The sequence below is a fragment of the Peromyscus eremicus genome, chromosome 3, assembly GCF_949786415.1.
Source record: "Peromyscus eremicus chromosome 3, PerEre_H2_v1, whole genome shotgun sequence".
NCBI lineage: Eukaryota > Metazoa > Chordata > Mammalia > Rodentia > Cricetidae > Peromyscus > Peromyscus eremicus.
Genome location: NC_081418.1, coordinates 128,454,833 through 128,465,721, shown reverse-complemented (window position 1 = coordinate 128,465,721; position 10,889 = coordinate 128,454,833). Strand labels below are relative to the sequence as shown.

Here is a 10,889-nt window from a genome sequence, read left to right as displayed (position 1 = left end):
GACATGAGGACACAGTGCTGTGGAGGTGCTCGGCTTTCTCACAGAAGGCCTCCAGACTCTTCAAGATCAAAGTACTCAAGCTCTCTCCAATGGAGTCATTTTAAAATTATTGTTACTACATCATGGTAAGAGGAGCAGACCCTTGGAAGATCCACCAGGACAAACCTTCAGCCTTCTGTAATACTGTCACCAAATGAGTAAGGAAAGTTAAGAGGCACCTTGTAAATGGCCGCATGTTCACTTGCTTGCCCCACCCCCATCTCCTCTCTTTGCAAGCACAGCCCAGGTGCCCTGTGCAGTGAGGCTGAATTTCTGAGGAGGTGGTAGAAGGGAACTAATAGGATTATCTGCCAAGGATGCCTGCCAAGAGCAGCGCGTTGTTGATGAAGGCTCCCACTGCCCTCCGTCCAGCACAAGCATTTGCTCCCCATAGTGAAATGGTTTTAATAAGCTATGTGAAGCCAAGTATTATTAAATAAATTATGTCAATTTGAAGCTCTGCCTGGGTGGGCTTCACGTCAGCCCCACTTGGGATTTAGCGGGGCGGATGAAGATGCCTCGGCGAGGATTACCATGTGCCCCTAGGTGCTGTTTTAATCCCAAATTGTTGAGTCTTCCTGAGACTCCTTTGTGGACAAATAACACAGTAATTGTCCAGGGAGCTAACAGGTGCAAATCCCCGCGCACGGTGTCTTGTCACATATAGGCTGCTCACTCGGGCCAACGCCATTGGCATCACTGTTAATGCTGTCATTAGGACTGTCAGTCACTGAACAGGGTAATGATGCAAAGCATCGCGTGTCTGAGCCATTTTGTTCATTGATGGTGAGATTTGGAAGTTAGAAGGGTCAGAGTCCATAAAAGCTGTGGCAATTCCTAGAGGGGAAAAAAAATGAAGACGGGAGACAGGAGGTGCTGGGCGTGACAAGTTGCAGTCCTGGGACAACCGTTCCACAGCTTTATCAGTGTAAACCAGGCCATGTGCAAATACCATTTCTATGAAGTCAAGGTTTTATTCACAGTCAGTAAAGGGATTCAGATGTGATGACCAAGAATATTAAGAATGAAAATGGATTGAATTTTGCAATTAGTGAATCTGAATGAATATTTGACTCTAAGATAATGAAATTCTCTCCCTTTGTTCCTTTAAAAATCTCAAAACATGATTAACTATATACACATCAAAAACATGAGAGTGTGCAAGAAGCTGATGAGAGTTGATAAGAGTTGTGTAATGGGATCTGACATGAAAGGAATCCCCACCAAGTGTTACTTCCCCAGTGACAGCCCCAGAAGCCATCACTCCATTCACTAGACACAGTGTTGTCAGAAGCAAGGGGCAGGAGGGTTACACTAACCACTGCTTCTCGGAGGACAGAGCCGAGCGGTACCCCTCCCCCTGGGTGGACAGCACGGGGTGGATGTAGTTAAACTCTTGTGATCTTATCATCTTCTTTTAAACCCATGAAGGAAGTTGTCTAAGGCAGTCATGCTTCCAGGAACTGGGTGGCCACAGCATAGCACAGCCATTTGTGGGTGCTGGCCTCAGTTCTCCTGTCGGGATGCCCTGGTCTGCTCTACACACACTGATACTGGACCTAAAATAGAAAAATATGGACTGAGTTCCCTTGGCACTAATAAAAGAAGAAGAGCATGAGGTGTGGTTGTGAACAGTGAATCATGGGGAGAGGAAGAAGTGAAGGCTCATTTGCCCAGTGTCACGTGGACCAACCAGAAAGTGGAACAGAAAGCAAGGGTGAGCATGTTGGTCACAGTTACGCGATCACCGACAAAGGTGATAGAGACAATCTAATCCTCAGACATCTCAAAGCATCGAAGATGGGAGGTTTGGTTCTGGCCTTGTCACATGACTGGCAGAATGTGACAGAATGTGCATCAACAGAGTTCAGGCATTGTTTAGTAACTGGGGTGGGGGTCCTTCAGAACCATCACCAACAGAAAGAGTGAAAAATCTCTGAAAGATGATTGACAGCCTGCAAAATAGGACGGTGCCACTCTAACCCACTAGAAGACAACGATGTTCTAAGAGGATCGAGTACCGAGTCTACCTTCCATGCCCTAGCTGAGCATCACTGTGCGCTCAGAGAGCGGCTGAGCTCACGGCAGACAGGGCAACTTACCACATATGACTAGCCTAGAAAAGGATCAGAACTCAAATTTCATACTGCAGTTTCCATCAAGTGTATGTCCTTTTGACAACACTGTGAAAAAGTTGAAAACTGCAAGTTCAAGCATCATCAAGTAGGGACTGATTGCCCTAGTAAGAATCTGTTCATTTACATCCTAAGCCCTTCCTATTGGATTTGTTTGAATATTGTGCATAGTATTTATTTTTAAGCGACCTAGAGCTGATTTGCTAGATTTCTATTCTATCGACACTTGCTGGCTTCTCACAATGAATATTCCAAAGAGAAACCCCTGAAAAAGTCACAACTGACATCCTTGCTCCCAACCACAGGGACACAATCTACCATTGGAAGTCCACTTGTTACTCACAGGTCCCTAAACCGGGCACTGCTGTGCCACGGGGACCACATGAAGAGCACCGTTTCCCTGGAAGGCAGAAGGAAGGAAAGCGAATGAAAGGCGAGCAGATTTCGTTTGGGTTGTTTGACAATCTCAGCCTGTCGTCATTGGTTGGTCTGCACTTGACAGGAGATTTGGCAAGCATCAGCTAGCCCTGGGAGGAACCATCAGGGTCAGCAAGGTTCCAGATGCCAAAGCCTCAGAATACAGAAAAGACAAGACACGGTTCAAACACCTTCTGGAAACATTTCTCTTGTCAAACACCCCTGTTCATTGCCTGCCTCAGCAAAATCACACGTGAAAGAGTACCGATCGCTAGACACCGCCAGCTTGCATGCTCGGCCTGTTAGCCATCATGGCCAGGTGTTGACAGAACCTTCTGTCTATACTTCTGCTTCTAGCCCAGCATCTCCAGCTGTCTGTGTCCACCTCTGAGCCAGGATCAGCCTGTGAGTGGTCAGTGAAATCTCAGCGGGCAACTCCAATGGCCCTAGGCCCTGCACAAGGGCAACCATCTGGCTTGGATTTAGTCAGCACCAAAATGAGTATAGGGTCCTGTCCAGGGGCTCCTGAGGCATCATCTTAGGTACTATTACCACCGGCAACTTGGTTGCTAGGTAACTTTCTCTGTGTTCTTGTTTGTTTGTTTGTTTTGTTTCCAGATACTGGGAGCTGAACCTAGGGTTTTGCCCTGAGCTACATCTCTAGCCCTAGCTTTTTACACACCCAACTCCCACACTGATACCATCCCCAAACCCTGTCACCAGGAGGTCATCTTTTGTACCTCTAAGCAGTTGTCCCCTCTAGCCCCCCACAGCCCGTCTGATCATTGAACACTCTCATCTCAATGATAATAGGATGCCTACCCATGCTGTAATTTTTAATCTAGAAGTTGGAAATAGAGCAAAAGGTGTCTCAGTCCATGAAGGGAACCTAGTTATAGCCTGTATGTATGTGGACAGCTTGGTTAAATTTTCATAACACAAATACCCTGTTGTTTTTTTTTAAACACCACAATCTGGGGCCAGTCAGCCTTCCTAATTTCCAGTGAATGGTTGGCAGAGATCTCTCAACTATTTACTTAATAATTTGTTTAAAAGTATAGTGTTGCAGCTGGGTGACTCCTTGCCTTTTGTTTGTTAGTGTTTCTGTAAGAATCATGCGCTACAAGCAAGGACTGTTTCTCCTGCTGGAGGCGGCGCAGAGGAGTTGGATTTCTGTCTTCTCGGGGCTGCAGGCAACTGGTTTTACAGGCCACCCTAGCTCTGTGGACCGCCAGTCCCCTTTCTGGCCTGCGCTCTGGTTTACCCAGCTGTGCCAGTAGGAAAGGGAACAGCTGGACATAAACAATCACACTGCTCCTGCCAGGTACAAAAGGGTTCGTGTTGCTCTTTTGGGCATTTCTGGCTTCTTCGAGAAAGCAAAATAAAGCAAGTTTATAATGAGCAAAGTCTTATGAACTGTGACCGCTTTTAATCATAAACAGACAGTTTATCCACTAGAATCACATGACTCAAGAATCTGCCTTTGGAACAGTGATCATTGTAGTTTCAAGAGAGGAAGGGGAGGGGGAGGGAGGGGAGGGAGAGAGACACAGAGACAGAGACAGAGACAGAGACAGAGACAGAGAGGTGAACTCACGGCTCACTTCCCAAGGGCTTCCGGCACCGGAGAAAGCCACTGGTCTAGGTCTGCATGCTGCTGAGAGAGGGCTCTTGGCTCACTGACAACGTCCACAGGATGACAGGGCAGGGACAGAATGGTAGAGATGTCCAGCAGGGCATGTCTGCAGTCTAGAACTGAACCATGTCCAGACATGTGGCTGCCTCTGTGACTGAGAAAGCTGATTGGCTTTGGAAGGTTGGCTGGGGTGGGGTCGAGAGGGTATTCGGTAGTTTTTCCGTTCCTCTCTGGGGTCACTTGAGATGGCTAAGTTTGCTAAACTTACAGGAGACCCTGAGATCGACAGGTCTGTAACTCTCTTCTGCTCACCCCCAGGCAAACCTGAAGACTACATTTTTCTCTGTGGGTGCACAGCTCTTGGGTCTGCCATTTCTGAGCTGTTAATACCCTTTGAAGAGGGAGAAAAGCCCTTTCAGCCCTGGCTCCTTGGTTGATTGTCCCTGGTCGGTTGGGAGGTGAGTACATGAAAAGCTTCACACAGGAAGGGCAGGGCAGCCTGCACAGGTGGGGGAATGATCAGGGGAAACTCCAGATAAATGAGGCCCTGAGAAGTACCAAGACTGTTCCTCTGCGGCCTGTGCGGCCCCTCTTCAGCGTCCCCGCTGCCTGCCCAGCTCACCTGCCCTGACTGCAGGGATTTGCGCTTGTGCAGGTGGAGAACCCATACTCCCCAGCTGAGGGAAACTCCTTGCATCTTCCCTCCTTACCTGGCAACCAGGCCCCCTGTCGACTGCTTCCACTGCGCATCCCCCTCCAATTTAGAACCCCAGCCACTAGGCAGCCAGTCCGCGCCCACCTGGAGAGCGCCCTCTGCCGGTGCTGGTAGGGCTGGCAGTGAGGGCAAGACATGTCAATCAATCTGACTGCCCACCCACACCGGAGCCACCTTAGGTGCCCACGGAAGGCAGCTATAGACTGTTGCTTATTAGCAGTCCATTCTACTAGATTCGACTGTCAGAAATGGCTTCCTGATGTCTCACTCTGTTTCTCCGACCTCTTACCTTCTCCCCTCACTTTGGACGAGGACAGCTAGGCTTCTCATGACAATCCTGAGGTATTTAAACAGAATTGACATCTAACCCAATGCCCCTCTTCCTGAACCTTCCTGGGTCTCTTGTTTCCTGGCAAACCTATTCTCAGACCCCTCTCCACTCTAGTATCCAGTTCATAGGAAGTGTAGGTTGGGTTTGACCAGTGTAGCTCAGGGACAGGCTGGAACCTCTGTCCGTGGGGAGTGTAGGAAGGGACACAGCAGTTACATGCAGGAACTCCCACTTCCAATACATTTCAAATTCATGTTCAATTATCTCATTTTCTATATGCTGCTAGCTAATCTCACACTCGTTCGCCATCAAACATTTCACTCCTACTATGAGGCAGGCAGTTGCAATGACTTAAGACTTAAGGGTAAGTCCACTTAAGACTTGCAGGGTAAGTCCACAACTTACATGCTAACTTACCCTCAGATTTATCGTGTCCATTGTGTCACCTGCAGGTTACATGTCCCTCATCCAAGAAATCCTAAACCCTAAACGCTAGAATAATCTGATTTTAACTTTGGAACATTTTGGATTTCCAGATTTTTGAAATATTCTACATTTTGGATTTTTGTATTAGAGATGTCCAACTTGTGAAGTCTTTGAAAATACTCCAGAAATCCAATCAAACCCCAAATCTGAAGTACTTCTCACCTGGTGATAAGGGAAACTCAGATTGTATACAGACCATCTGGGACACTGAATTTTGTAGAACTCAGTACGTAGATGAGCACACCATCAGTGAATGTTGCAGGTAGCTTTTCTTCATCCTATGCTTCTCAGCACCACAGCATTTTAACATTCCTTCACAGAGGCTGTCCAGCTACGGCTGAGCTTCTGGGTTCAATATTCATTAATACCCTTTGCACAGTGGTCCACCAATGGCCAGCACTTTTAGGAGGCACCCATGAAGATCTTACCATGATGTCTTTACCTTGTCACATGCCAAGAAATCCAGACACCAAGGCCACCACCTTTGCCTGATGTGCAGCCTACTAATTGCACTCGTGTTCTGCCCCGCTGGGTGGTTTATTCATGACCCCCTCCGTTGCCTCTCATTGTCCCTAGACTTCTGCTGCACAAAGGACTCTCAGTTGTACTCCAAGATCTGCTCTCTCCCCTGGTTCAAACAGGAGCCCGAGGCTGCCTCTGGCATCTCATGGCAAGTGAGCACTTTGTTTCTCTCCTGCTCTCGGCAGTGCCCAGTCCTTCCTGGAGTGTCTCAGGTCATGAGCTTTTCCTGTGTCCCTGCGGAAGCTCTGTGTCAGTCTAATAATAGACGGCATTCTTAACAAGGACTTCCTGATCGGCATTATAAATTGCCCTGCACTGGTTTTGAGTTGTTAATCCTTCTTGCATCTCTTGTTTTTAGCACACTGAACACCACTCTTCTGGGTTGTGCCTGAATATGTGTGTTATGTGTGTATGGTGTAAGACAGAGGTGCCTGATTTGCATACATTTTATAACTCGTGTGTAGCATGAATCTTCAAAGTTCTTATTAATAAAACCAAACCCAGGGCCAGTTACTGGGGTGAAATGCCGGATGGTCAGAGAGACAGAACAAGCCACAGCTAACCTCACCTGGCCAACTTCTCAGCTGATCTTGTTTCCTCAGACTGGAAGCCTCTGAGTCCTCATATCCAAATGGCTCTCAGCTGAACTGTGCTGCTCAAAACCTAAAAGCTTAACCAGCCAAATGCTTCTTGTTTCTGGTCCTCACGCCTTATATACCTTCCTGCTTTCTACCACCACTCCCTGGGATTAAAGGCTCGCTTTCTGGGATTAAAGGTGTGTGTCAACATGCCTGGCCATTTCCAATGTGGCCTTGAACTCACAGAGATCCAGAGAGATTTCTACCCCTAAAGTGCTAGGATTAAAGGTGTGAGTGCCACCATTTTCTAGCCTTTGTATCTAGTGGCTGTTCTGTTCTCTGACCCCAGATAAGTTTATTAGTGTGCATAATATTTTGGGGAACACAATACCACCACACTCGTGTCATGTACTAGAATATCTACATAAAGAAGACACATACTTTAAATTTTAAGAAAGTGGTTTCTGAGGCCTGCCTGTGTTCTTGTAGAGGAGTGTGTGAACAGTAGGTGTGGCATGGTTTATCTGCTCCATCCCACTCTCTAGGTCTCATTAATTCATGGACTGAAACCTGGGGCTGAGTCATCTCAAATATTCCTCCCACCACAGTGTGTCCAGGCCATCACTCACAAATAAGCTCCACTGTCTGAGACCCATCATGTGCACTCATATTAGTTGTTGGAGATTTATTTTTTTTTCTAAAAATGCTTAAGTCCAGAGGGGTTCTGGATTTCAAATTTTGGAACATTTGAATACACATAAAGAGCGGTCTTAAACATGGGAGGCAGGTCTAAACCTGAACTCATTTTATGTTTCCTGTGCTCCTTCCCACGAAACCTGCAGGTCCATTTTGTGCATTGTTTTTAACATGATTGTGTTCTGTGACATGAGGCCGATACCAAATTCCCTACTTGAATTGATGTATTGGCACTCAAAAAGTTTTGGATTTTTAAGCATTTAGAGTTAATATTTTCAGATTAAAAGTGTTCAGCATGTACTACTACTACTAATGGCAATAATAATTTTTAATTAATCAAGATTTTATTTAAAATTTTTTATACAATATATTTTATCATATTCTTTCTCCTCACCCATCCCAGATTCTCCCCACTTCCCTACCATCCTAACTTTGTTTTTTAATCACAAATAACAGAAAAAAAATCAACAAAACGAAAGTCTTAGAAGGAAAAAACAAACAAACAACAACAAAACACGGAGTCTGTTTTCTGGGCATGGGGCCTGCCCCAGAGTGTGGCTGATGTACTCAGTGATGCTCCACTGGAGAAAACCCTTTCCCATCAGGTGCCAAAAACATGGAATTCTTCAAGAATTTTCAAGTCTGCCTTGCACAGGGGCCATGCGAATCTTCTTTGTAGTGGTCCAGTTTTAGTATGCACGCTGCCAAAGCAAGCATGGTTATGATTTGAACTACTTGAATATACAGCTGATACTTTAATTTAATGGTTAAATTCTTAGACCTATGAAGTTGACACATGTTCTCATTTGTTGTTGAGAAACTATTGAGGCTCTATATGTTCAAGTTTCTTTCATGAACACAAATCTCACTACGTGGCATCTAGAAAGCCAGTTACATTGGAATTCATCACATTCTCCAGCCAGGACCCACACCCATGGGGAGCTTCCCCCAACCCCAAGTAGACATGTAGGACTAGAATTGTATGGTTCAGTATCAGGTGCAGGAGCCACTCTTCCCAAATGGCTAAAAGCACAGGAAATATGGCCCATCTGAATTCAGAAGTATTAAGTATGTGGGATACATACTGAAATTTCCATAAATGCAAAACACTTTAATCACACAGTTTTTATACCCATCCCATGTTGAAATTGTACTTTGGATAGGTCAAGTTGAGTGATGGATATTGTAAGCACTAATGTTACCTTTTTAAAAATACTTCTTGACGAGGCTATGGGGAAGCTACAATGTCCAAGTGAGCGGTGTTGGTGGTGGTTGTGTTGTTTCCCTGTCAGACAGAACCAACTGACAGGCGAGCTTAAATTTCTCTATTTTGTTGTTCAGCTTTTCAATACAAGAAAGTCAATGAGGAAAGAAACATACAAAGAAATATCCCCACAGCTCAGACCAGAACACTACCTGTGTAACAGTCCCTCGAAGATTCAGCTAGGGTTATCTTCCAGGCTACATTGCAGTGGTTTCTAGAGAAAAATAAAATATTATTAATTTTATCATAATTATTTATCATTTTATTAGTATGAGAGAGAGAAAGTGAGAGAGGAAAAAGAAGAAAGAGTAAGAATTAATGTAGATTAGCAAGATAGAAAGATTCCTTATTTAAAAAAAAACACAATCTTGAGTTGTATTTTCACATTTTCTTTAGGGGGCTAGAGAGATGGCTCAGAGGTTAAGAGCACTGACTGCTCTTCCAAAGGTCCTGAGTTCAATTCCCAGCAACCACATGGTGGTTCACAACCATCTGTAATGACATCTGGTGCCCTCTTCTGGCCTGCAGACATACATGCTGTACACATTTTCTTTAGGAACACAGAGAGTGTTCAGCAAGGGGACATACCTTCCTGCTCTGTCCAGCCCTAAGCCGCTGGTCCCTAACAGCCCTCCCAGTCAACCCTGGGAGCAAGTTCTTAGTCTGAAGGTTGACCTTCCCAGATGACCTCATCACCAGGCAGCCAGGAACGGCTTCCCAACAGCTCCACATTTCAACAGCTTCCAGAGATCCCCAGCATCCTTAAGCCATTTTATACCAGTCAAGAGACCACTGACTGCTTAGACAAGCCCCGGGGTTTCCTGACTGACTCACAATGAAAAGGAGTTAAGGCCTTGGACGGGACCAGTGCAAGGCTAAGGGCACAAGACTCCAGAGAACAGTGCAACTCATCCCAAAGCCTTGGCAATGTCTAGAAAGAGATAAGAATGCTCTGGAAGTAGAACAGATCATGCCTCTACATGTTTGTGTAAAGGTCGTATCTGGGCTATACAACATTTTATAACTAGAACCACATAGAAATCCCACCTCACATGGAAAATACGTGGATATGGTCTGAGAGTAGGAAGCAGATGGAAGAGTCACGGTCACCATAGGGACAACAGGAAACTGCATGTGAGCACAGGGTGTGAGGTATGGAAACAGCGGCTCATCTACAAAGAACAGTTCTACCCTTTGTCACCATCTTGGTTACTTCTCTGGTTGTGACAAGAAGAGAAGCATTTATAGACTTGGGTTTACAGACTGAAGAAATTTGATCTGTCATGATGAGGGAGATGTGGTGGGTGGCTCAGGGATGGATGGCAGGAATGTGTGGCGACTGCTTCCTACCATGTCAGCAGACCAAACAAGCATGGCTGGGGCAGAAAACAGGGCCAAGCCATAAACCACAAGGTCCCCAAAGCTCCTCTTCCTCCTGCTGGGCCCCATCTCTCAAAGGCTCTACAAGGCTCCCGAACAGTGCCACTAGTTATTCAAACACAAGTCTGTAGAGATATTTTATATCTGAATAGTAACAGCGAAATACAACCCAGGCTGATTCTGGACAAGAGTGATAATGATTTTCTTAGAGCAGGGCTAGGCTGGGCTGGGGAGACACACAGGGCGGTGCTCAGGTCAAGGCTGTGTGAGTTTCAGACTTCTCCTAAACATTGTGTGCCCCTTAAGTCTTGGCCCTCGGAAGGTGATGTCCATTGGCTTCACCCTCAGTCCCAGGCTTAGCCAGGAGGATTGTCAAATATGTACTCAAATGTTGGTTATTTAGTTCTTAGGAAAGCCTTGTGGTTCCTGTACTAACTCCATTTTGTAGATAGGAGAAACCAAGGCTCAAGCCCAAAGTCGCATGGTAAACAAGCTCACACACTTGGCCTTGCTTGCTTAAGAGCCTACAATTTGCTTAAAACCATTTGAATTTTTTTCTGAGCATTAAAACAGTTCTTGAGGTACATGGAGGGTCTGGCCAGCCACTACTTGGCCACTTACTGGCTTTTTTAACTTGAAACCAAATACTTGATTTCACTACAATTCAAGTTTCACAGCTTTAATTTGGGA

At 45.7% G+C, this 10,889-nt stretch overlaps 1 non-coding gene across 1 annotated transcript; it reads right to left on the bottom strand.

The window, feature by feature from the left end:
- Positions 1 to 8,165: 8,165 nt before the first annotated feature.
- LOC131907518 (U6 spliceosomal RNA) lies at positions 8,166 to 8,272 on the bottom strand. The gene has a single exon (XR_009378426.1). It is a non-coding gene; the product is annotated as a U6 spliceosomal RNA (small nuclear RNA).
- Between the last annotated feature and the right edge of the window lie 2,617 nt (positions 8,273 to 10,889).